General features: G+C 40.4%; 1 protein-coding gene across 6 annotated transcripts in view; it reads left to right on the top strand.

The window, feature by feature from the left end:
• Nucleotides 1-13,011, top strand: part of WDR20 (WD repeat domain 20) — a 53,339-nt gene that overhangs the window by 514 nt on the left and 39,814 nt on the right. The gene's annotated exons all lie outside the window — the stretch shown is intronic.

Here is a 13,011-nt window from a genome sequence, read left to right as displayed (position 1 = left end):
GAGGACCGGAGTCCCGGGTCCGAAGGGACCCGCCCGGCGCGACGGGCTGCTTCACCTGCCGCCGCACTGACACTTCCTCGGAGCCTCTCCTTCTGGTGTCAACACTCGCTCCCTGCAGAGCCCCCGAGGGAGGGCCGCTGTCACGGTCTGCGCCGGCGGAGCCTTCCTCGGAGGAGAGGATGCTGCAGGGGGTCCGCTTGTGCCTGGTCGTGTGGGGTGGCCAGCGAGCCCAGGGCGAGGTCCAGGTGACGTTTGCAGCGAACCGGGCTGGTCCGCAAGGGTTCGGTGAGAGCGTGCCCGGATCAGCCGCGCCCAGCAAGTCAGGCTGTGTCCCACCCGGGGAGGGCTGGCCGTGCCTTAGAAGCGACTTGACAGGAACCATTCTTGGCGGGCGACTTCACCGTCATTCCGCGAAGCATGTCATCATCCTTTAAAAATACCTCTTTAAAAGAAGCAACTTAGTGTAGGAGCTTTTCTTTCATTAGCAACGTAACCTGGTCCTCGTGGAGAACTGCTTTAGAGGTGGGTGGTCTTTGGCTGGACTCTCGGAAGACGGAGGAAATGAGCGCACCCACCGCGCCTGGGCGTGGGGAGAGGCGGTGGCCGGTTAACTTATCAACGTGCGGTTCGTGTGCAAGTAAATGGTGCATCTTGAAGAGTGGATGGACTCTGAGATTTAATGCATCCAGAACAGGAGGGATGACAGTACTGTATCTAAATGGAGCAAGTTGTCTTACTTGTTCAAGGTGAATCTTTTTGTTGTTGAGAGTTTATAAGTGTACCACTGTGTTTGAGATATGCGGTGACAAGTGACTGACAATAAGTCGCTTGACTGTATTTTTTCTCTCTTGGAATTGGGAGAGTGTGAAGTCATTGGTAGTCTAGGAACAGAAGTTTTAGTCCTAATCCCAGCTTTGTCACTGACCTTGGATGAGTTATTTTACTTCTCCGTCTGCACCTCTTTAAAAAGAGAATGGTGTAATACACACATTTAACTTATAGTATCATGACTGGAATGAACTTTAAAGCCCTGAAACACTCAGTAGATGTAAATAAGCAGTAAGAGTAACTGTCAAACAGAGAGCTGCTCTCCTGACATTGATAGGACTGAACAAGTCAGCCTTTTCTCTGGAGATAAGTTTAGAATTTTAAGTTAACACTTGTATAAAAATAAGCAAGTGCTTAAAAACTCAGTTTTCTAGCAATTACTATTGTAAAAAAGGGTATTACCTTTTTTTGTTTTGTTAAAGTTTTCTTTGAACATATATTATTTCTGAAGCATTCTAGTGGGAAACCTTATCTGGATCAGGTAGCCCCTGTTTGCATCGTAAAAACAGGTCTCTTGCCCGGAAGTATGGAAACAGCGTTCTCTCTTAGTGGGATACTACTCAGTGAAGGGTAAAACTAGGAGAGCTTTTCAAAACTACACCAAAACATTATTTTAAACAAGACAAAATCTTGAACATGTAAATTTGCCTTTAGCCCCATAATTTATTTGGGCACTTTAATTTTTTTGTAAAATTTCATTTTCATGTGGTAATATCTTGTAATACATTTACATTATTTGGTAGACATTTCAACTCTTGTCTAGCCATTATAATTACATTTTTTTCATGAATGAGTTTGCATTTATTATTTCTTGAGTACAAGTGATTGTTTTTGTGACTGTTTTCTGATTTTAAAATAGGGCAGATAGTGTTCCTTAATCAGAAACCAAAATTTACTTTTTAAAAAATATTCTTTTTATTGATTTCATAGAGGAAGGAAGAGGGAGAGATAGAAACATTAACGATGAGAGAATCATTGATTGGCTGCCTCCTGCACACCTCCTACTGGAGATGGAACCCGAACAATAACCTCCTGGTTCATAAGTCGACAGTCAACCACTGAGCCACACTGGCGGGGGCCAAAATTTACTTTTTGGGGTTAGGAGTTGTAAATCTGTTTTTGACAGTTGGTGATTTTGACCATTTTTAAAAATTTTTTTTTCTTTGGGGTGTATAAAGTTTCACAACAATTTTTCAGCTCATTCAGAAGTTCTGATTTGGATGAATACATTCAACTTAAATCTGCTTATAAGATAAGTAAAAATAGGACTCTTTAAAAAAACTTCCTGAAAGGAAGTATGGAGTCGTGGGGAAGAGAGTGGATGAGGAGGTAGTCTAACATCTAAGCTGAGAGCTGTAATTTTGGCCCTTTTAAAACATTGACAGGTCAGGTTCTAGAGCTAGAAAGGACCTCAGAGGTTGTGCAGCCTCACCACCTCAGAGAAAACCAAGGCTAGAGCACGTGCACACCTGTGTTAGGGCTTTCTTATGGTAAGGAAAAGGAAACAGCTGAATCTAAAACACTGTCCTAATGAGAAGAGACTGATCAAGCTTTTTAGTCACAAGGATGCCATATACTCTGAGCATTTCAGAATTTACCCCAGCATTTTGGCGTATATTATCTCATTGAATCTTTTTTTAAAAAAATATATTTTATTGATTTTTTTTTTACAGGGAGGAAGGGAGAGGAATAGAGAGTTAGAAACATCGATGAGAGAGAAACATCGATCAGCTGCCTCCTGCACACCCCCCACTGGGGATGTGCCCGCAACCAAGGTACATGCCCTTGACCAGAATCGAACCTGGGACCCTTCAGTCCGCAGGCTAACGCTCTATCCACTGAGCCGAACCGGTCAGGGCATCTCATTGAATCTTGAAAGCAATCCTCTGAGGTAGATGAAAGCATCATCTCACAATCGAAGTGGTTTGAAATGGGGTTCCTTGTGTGAGGAGATGTAGTTTTATGAATTTATGTTGCTTAACTAAAGGTAATTTAAACATTGGTTTAATACTGATATTAATAATTTCAACAAAGATTGAGTGACTAACATGATAATAATTATACTAGGTCAGTGGTTCTCAACCTTCTGGCCCTTTAAATACAGTTCCTCATGTTGTGACCCAACCATAAAATTATTTTCGTTGCTACTTCATAACTGTAATGTTGCTACTGTTATGAATCGTAATGTAAATATCTGATATGCAGGATGGTCTTAGGCGACCCCTGTGAAAGGGTCGTTCGACCACCAAAGGGGTCGCGACCCACAGGTTGAGAACCACTGCTCTAGTGGCTGTGTTTTTTTTTTAAAAGGTTGTTTTAGGATACAGATGCCAAAGGTAGTTGGGCTTATTGAACCAACCCTTTCATTTTATGGAGACCTGTTTTTACATAAATGTGAATGGCCACCATTTAGTTCCCAGCCGAAGGAAGCATCACTCCCCCTGCAAATCCTTCTAGTCGCAGGCTAGATCAGTTGTTTTCCCTATTACGTGTTCTCAGAGCATCTTGTACTTTGCCTTTATAGCACTTTTTAAAATTTGTAATTCTTTGGGTGATAACCTGTCTTTTCCATAAACCTGTCTTTTCCATAAACATGTCTTTTCTGCCTTCTCTGTCCTCCTAGGGCCCTGCAGAGTGACCAGCATAGAGTAGGCCTTTACTGTTTGTACTTGTTGAGTAAATGACAATAAAATGTCTATGTCCATCTATGTCATACTTTAAAAAGGTCTTTAAAAGCTGAAAAACCTATTCAATTTTGAGCCCAAAAGTAATAGGTATTTTTAGTAGCTCATATCTTTTTAAAGGCATTGGAAATTATTGTTAATAGGTTACAAATTAGCTTTCTTACAACTGGGAATTGTGTTGCAAGTGATGGTGAAGTAATGGCACAGATTACTTTTGATCTACTTCTGTCAAACAATGTTACCTACCAGATCTATGTACTAACAAACACCTCTTTAAAGCGATACATACTCAGAATTACTTGGCATTCAAGTCAAAGAGCTTTTCTCCCCACCCCCCATCTTAGATTCCAGGTCACAAATGTGCTGCCCAGAGATGTTATTGAAACAATTTTTACAATAGATAGGACACAGAATTACATGACTTGCAAGGCCTTTTCAACTATTAAAGTTGTATGATTCTATGCTCAATAATTTGTTTACACTTTAAAATATTTATTGATTTGAGAGCTTGATTAATTGTTCCATTTATTTATGCATTCATTAGTAGCTTCTTATATGTGCCCTGACCTGGGATCAAACCCAGAACCTAGGGCTAGCTCTAACCAACTGAGTTACCTGGCCAGGGCAGTCATTTTTAAATGAAAATAAATTCATCTTTCTATTGGGAAGATATTTTCATGGATTCATTGCCTACTTCTTGAATGGGAATTGGGAAGTGTGGAGTATAGTGAAGGCAAGTTGAACACATTGTGATTCTAGGTCAGTGATGGCGAACCTTTTGAGCTCGGCGTGTCAGCATTTTGAAAAATCCTAACTTAACTCTGGTGCCGTGTCACATATAGAAATTTTTTGATATTTGCAACCATAGTAAAACAAAGACTTATATTTTTGGTATTTATTTTATATATTTAAATGCCATTTAACAAAGAAAAATCAACCAAAAAAATGAGTTCGCGTGTCACCTCTGACACATGTGTCATAGGTTTGCCATCACTGTTCTAGGTCTTTATGCTGGAAAAAGCTTTGTCTTCACCATGCTGAGATGGAGCGAGGGTCTAAAGAGTCCATTAGTAACAGTTAAAATATTTTTAGAGCCAGAGTTTACCCAGGATGGTGATGGGTTGAGTTGGGAGAAAATGATCATTCTGTATGGAAAATATTCTCTTTGGCAAAGACTGCAGGACCACCTGTTGGTGACTGAGGAATTAATGCTTTGTGGGGGAGGGTGAACTGGATGCCTTTTAGAGCCCCCCTCCCCTCCCTTGACTAGTTTTAGACACGGGATTGCTCCAGAGAAGGTCATGTTCTTCACACTTTTCTCCCCATTTGTAATTTTTATTTCTCTGTGCTCACCATTCATAGTTTGAAAGAGGCTTAGAAGTCTAGAACTTCTTATAGCAAATTTACTTGGAGACATTTTGTACTTAGTAGGGCACATGTGGAATTGAGTGGAAATGTAGAATTTTTTTCCATTAAGGGCTACTCAATGACTTCTGAAGTAGTAAAGATTTAGTTGTTTGTAGAATCTCATATACTGAGGGGAAAGCATCTTAATTGATCACTTACAGCAGGTTTGAGAAACTCATGTACCTTGGTTTTCTTGACCTTGAAACAGAGAATGATGAGATTTTGAAAGACTCCATGGGTGGATATCGGCAATGGCAAGGACCTCCCAAATATGTCAGTGAAATCCATGAGATAGTCATAAATGCCATTCCTTAAGCAAATATTTATGGGGCATGCTTACCAGATATGAATTACTGTTCTAGATGCTGGGTGTAGACAGAGTCTCCACCCTCAAAAAACTTGTCACCTATGTTGTTATCATTGAGTTCATCTAATGTTTATTGTGCTCTGGTAGAAAACTTGAGCAAGAATTAAAACATAGTTAGTGGATTTTGCCACTGACTAGTTAGGCCAAATGCCTAAAGAATCTTGTTTTAAAAATAAATGTGGAGATTTTTGTAGTCTGGTATTTGATATCTTATTTACATATTTATATTTAATATATTTTTAAATATATATTTTTATTGATTTCAGAGAGGAAGTGAGAAGGAGAGAGAGAGAGATGGAAATATTAGTGATGAGAGAGAATCATTGATCGGCTGCCTCCTGCATGCCCCACGCTGGGATTGAACCCGCAACCCCGGCATGTGCCCTGTCTGGGAATTGAACCGTGACCTCCTGGTTCATAGGTCAATGCTCAACCACTGAGCATGCCGGCCGGGATAATGTTTTTATTGACTTGAGAGAGAGAGAGAGAAACATTGATGTGAGAGAGAAATATCTATCAGGTGCCTCCCGTACGAACTCCAACTTGGGATTGAACCTGAAATCTTTTGGTGTACAGCATGATGCACAACCAACTAAGCCACACTGGTTTTATTTATATTTAACGAGGTTAGTTTGTGCAGAAATATGAAATGTGGTCCTATTTGGTTATTTAGGAGTGGACATCAAAAATGGAAATAACTTTAATTGGTAGACATTTTCAGTTTTAACTTTCAGAACATTTTAAGTGGTCTGAGACTGTCAGTGACAAGTTACCTTATCTTGTAAACATGGCATCTGTTTTCAATAATAGATAAGGTATGTCTTGTTTTTTTAAAAAAACACCTCATTCATCAAGTTATGTACATTGGAGTTATGTACATTCATCAAGTTGTGTATAAGGTACTGCTGTCTGTTGTGGATAACTTGAAGGTGATTTCAGGTCTGTAAGGAGCTTGTGTTTTTGTACTGATAATTGTAACACAGTAGAAGGCACTGAAGGAGCATACTGTGAAAGGTATTTTGCACCTTATTTTTTTCTGCTTGATATAGATTGGAGATATTTCCATATTAGTAAGTGGAGAGCTTCTACACACTTGCTTTATAATCCATACTGTGGATGTGTCATGTTATTTAACCAGATGACTCTTAATTGTTAATTTTTTAAATACAAATGGTGCTACAGAAAGTAACTTTGCATGTGTAGTAATGTGCATAGAGGCAGGTATATCTATAGGATGCATTTCTTTTTTTTCCTATAGGATACATTTCTAGAGGAGGTTGAGGTGCTGCTGGGTTAGAGGGTACTGCTAGGTCATGTGTATTTTTGATAGACATCATCACATTACTCTCCGTGGAGAGGGGCTGTGCTAGTGGATATTTGGACAGAGCACCAGTGTCACCACAGCCTCACCAACAGTGTGTTGTCAGACTTTTGCATTTGATCTGATGGGTGAGAAATTAGTGTAGTTTTTGCTTGTTTTTCCCTTGTAACAAAAGAGATTGAGCATCTTTCTATATATTAAGAGTGAAATGTATTTCTTCTTATGTGAACTCTCTTTTATAGCCCTTGCCTATTTTCCTGTTGGATTGTTTGATATCCTGATTTTTAAAAAGGAGCTCTTTATGTATTAGGGAGATTAGCTCTTTGAGATATGAATTACAGATTTTTTCTTCCCAGTTTGTCTTCTGTCTTGTAACTGTGCTTAGGGGTGTGTGTGTGTATGTATATGTTTTTTGCCATCAAGAATTTTCTTATTTTTTGTAGTTAAATTTACAAGTTTTCTTTTATAAAACTAGAGGCCTGGCTGGGGGTCGCTCTCGTCCTGGCTTGCACCCTCTCACAATCCGGGACCCCTTGGGGGATGTTGGACTACTGGTTTTGGCCTGATCCCTGCAGGCCAGGCCGAGGGACCCCACCAGTGCACAAATCCATGCACCGGGCCTCTAGTATGCATATAAGATCTTTGGTTAATCTCTTCCTGCCCTCCCCTCCCCCCGCCTTCCCTCTGAGATTCATCAGTCTGTTCCATGTTTCCATGCCTGTGCGTTGAGCATCTACCCCCTGGTGGTCAGTGTGCATCATAGCTACCAGTCGAACGGTTGGACGGTCGCTTAGGCTTTTATATATATAGATTTATAGATAATTTTGACCCATAGTTTTATTATTTAGGTGTTAACCACTTGATATTCTCCAGAGTCTAAGTAACAGAAAAGATTTACATTTTAATATTTGAGAATTAGATTTAACGGACTTTTTTTGGAAGCAAGAAATGAACATTAGCATGTGCCGTGAAAAAGCTGGTGGACGGTGATTCACTAGTGCTCTTCATGGTTTAGCATACCTCAAATATATTATGTTAGGGATGTTTTGGTTTGCATATGACAGGAAACCCAACTCAAACTGGTTTACACTTTAAGGGGTATGCATTGGCTTATGTCATTGAAAGTTCCAGAGGTATTGTGGGCTTCAGGCGTGGTTTGATTGGGGTTCCAGCTCTGTTTGCTGAGATTTGCTTGGTTTTGTTTTCCACTGTTTGTTGGCAGAATGGTGGTAGGCAAGGAGCAGAATGAAAGCCAGTATCTAGGATGAGAGTGAACAGTGTTTCTTGTCACTTTCTCAGAAGAATAAGGAGGATTGTTGCACAGAAGCCCCCAGCAAACCTCCTTTGATGCATTGCCCAAATTGGATTACCCGCCCATTCCTGTGGCCAAGGAAATGCTATGGTGCACTGGTTGACCGACCCACACCTTTAGCAAGTGGGATTAGATTACCTAGTACCCTGATTGGTCTGGAGCCCTCTCTGGAGTGGTGAGTAGATACCAGATAGGAGAATAAATCTATAGATCAGTGGTTCTCAACCTTCCTAATGTCTCGACCCTTTAATACAGTTCCTCATGTTGTGGTGACCCCCAATTTCATTGTTACAAATTGAACATAATTAAAGCATAGTGATTAATCACAAAAACAATATGTAATTATATATGTGTTTTCTGATGGTCTTAGGCGACCCCTGTGAAAGGGTCATTCAACCCCCAAAGGGGTCGCGACCCACAGGGTGAGAACCGCTGCTATAGATAGACACTGGGTAGGAAACCAAGAGTTGCAGACTACACTGAGGGTCTCACACTAGGTTAGGTACGGGGGACTCAGACATAATAGACACAGTTCTTTCATTAAGGGGAGCTCATAGTGAGATGCAGCAGTAAAGAAGGGAAATAGAGCGCATTCGAGTTGGCAAGTTGAGCTTGGCCTAGGCTGCATTTGTAAACCTCTTTTCTTTGCTCTTGCTGTTTGACTATTATCAGTGCCCTTCCAACTTTTCAGTTTTGGAATTTTTTGTTTGACTCTGTCTTCCCCATTACCATGTGAATCTTTTTTAAAATATATTTTTATTGATTTCAGAGAGGGAGAGAGAGATAAAAACATCAATGATGAGAGAGAATCATTGATTGGCTGCCTCCTAAACTGAGGATTGAGCCTGCAAACCAGGCATGTGTCCTTGACTGGAATTGAACACAGGACCCTTCAGTCTGCAGGTCAACGCTCTATCCATTGAGCCAAACCGGCTAGGCATACCCTGTGAATCTTGAGAGTGGAAACCATCTTATTCGTCCATGCCCATTGTGGTGCCTGTGCATAGTAGGCAGCACATTGTATTTGATTTTACATGAATGAATCAGTTGAGATTAGAGTCCTCTAAGCACTTACTTGAGTAATTTAATCTTTAAAATCCCTGTCACAGGTCACATATGGTCAGTGTTAGTTATCAAAGCTCACAGATAGCCTTGCCAGTGCCTTTTGCATTGCTTGAGAGGCTCTGAGACATTCTTCACAGCCTCAGGTCTTGTGCTATTTAGAGTTGTGGGCTGTCCCAGGAGGAGGCTGTGTATAGTGTTTTGATCGCCTGATGCTGGCATTGTTTGGAAGCTATGTTCATCCTTATCCTGATGTCCTGGGAAAAAAGTGTCCCTTCTTCCCATTAAATATAGGAATTGCACACCTTACAGTGCTCTTTTCCCCGCTCTGGATTTTGGAATAGGTGTACGCTTAGCTAGCAAAACTAAGGGCATTATTAGCTCGGCTAATTAATAAATGGGGGGTGTTATGCTCAGGGCTTTCCCTGATGTGGCAGTTGGATTTTCCATTGAGCTCAGGGAGTGGGGTACAGGTTGAGCTAGAAAAGCTTCACACAGTCCCGCCGCCGGAGTGCAAGTGCAGCCCTGGACCAGGCCCAGGTCCATTGCCACTCCCCTGGCGTCCTTTGGAGCCTCTGCCCATAGACTCATGCTGCTTTTCTTCCTTCCTCGTGACTGTATACTGACTTCTGTCCTCCTCTGCTCATTGAAGACTCTGGTATCTGCCTCACAGCCTTTCTTTCCACTGGAGTTCTGCTGTCTTCCTGCATAGTTTCATGTCCACCATACAACCCGTCAAGCACCTGGCTTTTGTCCGTGGTCTCTTCTCGTCCACCTCTGGCTCTCTCCTGTGGCGTTACTCTGGGTCTTATCATCAGCTGAAGTGGCTTCAGCTCCAGAATTGCTAATTCAGATAGAAACAGTGCCCTTCTGCTCAGTGTGACCTTGGCTCCCACCGCTCTATTTCTCCAGGGTACTGGCTGCTCAGCTTCATGCTGCCAAATCCGTTGGCCACTGTGCAGCCCAACTTCCTTGACACCACTGATACTCTTCTCTTTATTGAAACATTCCTTGTCGTGACACTTAATCTCAACTTTTACCTTTTGTTGTCCACATCTTTATTTTTTTTTAAAATATATTTTTATTGATTTCAGAGAGGAAGGAAGAGGGAGGGAGAGATAGAAACTTCAATGATGTGAGAGAATCACTGATCAGCTGCCTCCTGCACACCCCATACTGGGGATCAAGCCTACAACCCGGGCATGGGCCCTGACCGGGAATCGAACCTCGACCTCATGGTTCATAGGTCGATGCTCAACCACTACGCCACACTGGCCGGGGATCTGGTCCACATCTCTCTGGCAATTCACTACTTCTGCCTTTGCCAGTTCTTTTTCTCTCCCTAGTCTTTTCTGGATTTCCTTAAAACAGCCCTGTTTCCCTTTGTCACTCCTATTATAAGTCTCTACTGTATCTGTATCTTTTGTTCCTAAACTGTTTATGACACCCCCCCCCCCCCAAAAAAAAAGAGAGAGAAAGATATTATTGCAATAAATTAATCCAGTGGGTATTTCCTTGAGAACAGGAATCCATTATTAGGACAGTTAAAACTGATACTACATGTGCTCTAGCAAAGTTCTGTCACCATCTTCTTGATAGTGACTTTGGCCAGTTTCTTCTGCTTCTGCTGGCTTTTATTTTCTGGACCATCTGTCTGGGATCATAGGTAATGGGCATCACTTGGTTGGAACCGTGACTGTCCTATGCAGAGCTGGGACCTGCTCTGAAGTCACTGGAACACTCAGGTTGCTGCCGCTCTCAGATGTTGGGCTCAGTTGTCAGCTTGAGCTTCAGTCCCTCATTCATAGTTTTTTTTTTTTTTTAACAAACTTGCTAGAGTTTGTCAATTGAAATTTTGTTTCAGAGATTCAATTACTATCTTTTTGTTTTGTTTTGTTCATATTTGTTGTCTTTATTTCTTTTCTTTTTTTAACATTGACTTGAGAGAGAGTGAGAAACATTGACTTGTTCCAATTATGCATTCATTGGTTGATTCTTGTATATGTCCTGAGCAGGGATTGCATCTACAACCCTGACCATACTCTAACTAACTGAACTATCTGGTCAGGGCCTTTCTTTCTTTCTTTCTTTTTCTTTTCTTTCTTTCTTTTTTTTTTTTTAGATTTCCTTTGTTCCTTTTCTAGCTCTCTGAATGGAAAACAGGTTTCAGCCTTTCTTTTTAATGATGTGCTCCAGGCTGTAGAAGTCCCTCTAAATATTGCTTTAACAGTCTCCCTGTTAGATATGTGGTAATATCATTGTCACTAAAATCTAAATATTTTATTTACACTTTTATTCCCTTGAATCTCTAACCAGGTTTTTTTGTTTGTTTGTTTTTCTTTTTCTAAGCAGGCATTTTTTTTTTAGTTTCTGTTTATGTTGTTTAATTTTGTTCTTGATTAACGTATTTGCATTATATGATCATAGAATGTTTTTTTTGAAAAATATATTTTTATTGATTTCTTCAGAGAGGAAGGGAGAGGGAGATAGAAACATCAATAATGAGAGACAATCATCGACTGGCTGCCTCCTGCATGCCCCCCACTGGCAACTGAGCCAGAAACCGTGACCTCCTGGTTCAGAGGTCGACCCTCAACCAATGCGCCACACTGGCTGGATGAAATGTTCCATGTATTTTTAAAAGAATGTATGCACCCAGGCTCAGGGTGACATCTGTGTATGTGTGTTTGATCAAGTTTTGAATGCTCTTCACATTGTCCATAGCCTTACAGTTTTTGTGGCTGCTTTATCTATCAGTTCTGCATACGTCTGTTCAGTACTCACTGATTCTGGACTTGTCCATTTCTTTGTCACTTTTTGCTTTATATTAAATTCAGAATCGTTACTCTTTGTAGATTGTTTTTCATGTTGGTATACTGTATTTTTTCATTATCTCTTCTTTTGCCCAAAATTTTACTTTGAAGATTGGAAAATCAGCTTATTTTTGTTATCATTTGCATAGAATGTCTTTCTATCCCTTATTTTCAACGTATTTATGCAATTTTGTTTTCAATGTGTCTTTCTGGTCCTCTTAAATGTTTTCTGTTTCATTGTTATTCATGACACGCTCTTTTTCCCTCCCTCCTCTACCTACTTTCACTCCATCAGAAATTCCTCCAAAGTAGATATTGAATACATCTACTTTTGTATTCACTGTTCTCACTCATGTTGCCTGGACACCACACAGCCTTCTGACTGGTCTGCTTTGCTTTTGCTGCCCTCTAATTTATTCTCTATGTAGTGGCCAGAGTGATCTTTAAAAATGGGAATCTGGTTGTCACTCCCAGGCTTAACATCTTTCAGTGGTTCTTGTTGTGTTTAGTATTAAAAACAAAAATATTAACATGGACAACTAGGCCCTGCATGAGCTGGCACTAATTACCTTATTATCCTCTTTCCCCTTTACTGTATCTTTCTCACTGGCTTCCTTTTAATTCTTTTAACAAACCTTACCCTTCTTGCCACCGATTTTTCTTATGTGCTGTTTCCTTTGCCTGGAATGTACTAGGTATACCAGTTAATAAAGAAGAATTTTTTCAATAGATGGAGTTACACATGTTGATATATATGCAATTTGATATGTATGCTGTTTTGTTGTATTGACAGCAAGCTTCAAAACTTCATATGTCAAATTTGCTGAAGGTGTTAACATCATAGATTTTTTTCTTGCTTAAAAATGTTGAATTTTGTGCCAAAAAAGCATTTGCTTGAAGAAAAAGTTATTGTATACTTTGGGAAGCTTATGGTGAACATGCTCCATCTCAAGATACTTGTGAACACTGGTTTAAATGCTTTAAAAGTGATGATTTCGATGCGAAAGACAAGGAACGTCCAGGTCCACTGAAAAAGTTTGAGGACCAATAATTACAGGCATTATTGGAAGAAGATACGTGTCAAACTCAAAAACAACCTGCAGAAGGATTAAACGTTGCTCAGCAAACAATTTCCAATCGTTTACAAGCAATGGGAAAGATTTTAAAGGAAGGAAAATGGGTGCCACATCAACTGAACGAAAGACAAATGGAAAACC

This window comes from Myotis brandtii, unplaced genomic scaffold, assembly GCF_000412655.1.
Source record: "Myotis brandtii unplaced genomic scaffold, ASM41265v1 scaffold535, whole genome shotgun sequence".
Lineage (NCBI taxonomy): Eukaryota > Metazoa > Chordata > Mammalia > Chiroptera > Vespertilionidae > Myotis > Myotis brandtii.
The sequence above is the reverse complement of the archived record's forward strand: the minus strand, read 5'-3'. Positions and strand labels throughout refer to the sequence as shown.